Below are 457 nucleotides of genomic sequence, written 5' to 3' on the forward strand. Positions count from 1 at the left end.
CAAGATTGTTGATGAGATCAGCTCACGAGGAGGTGAACTGGGAATCATTCAAAAGGAAGTTTTTAGACAAATACTTCCCGATGAGTACCAGGACTAAACTGGGTGATGATTTCTTGAAACTTCATGAGGGAAACATGACCGTGGGCGAATATGCTGCTAAGTTTGAATCGCTATCGAGACACTTCAGGTTTTTCCGTGAAGAGATTGATGAACCGTTCATGTGTCATCGTTTCCAAGACGGACTAAAGTACGAGATTCCAGACTCGATCTTGCCCTTGGGAATTCAACGTTTCCAGGTTCTTGTGGAAAAATGTAGGGAAGTTGACGATATGAAGAATAAGAGGGCTAGCCGAGGAGGGAATTTTAATTCAGGAGGCCCTAGTCGGGTGAATTTCCAGAACAAGGGAAAGCAAGTTGCTAAGCCTTACAATCGACCACGAACTAACAACGGTGGGCA

The sequence above is a fragment of the Cicer arietinum genome, chromosome 2, assembly GCF_000331145.2.
Source record: "Cicer arietinum cultivar CDC Frontier isolate Library 1 chromosome 2, Cicar.CDCFrontier_v2.0, whole genome shotgun sequence".
Lineage (NCBI taxonomy): Eukaryota > Viridiplantae > Streptophyta > Magnoliopsida > Fabales > Fabaceae > Cicer > Cicer arietinum.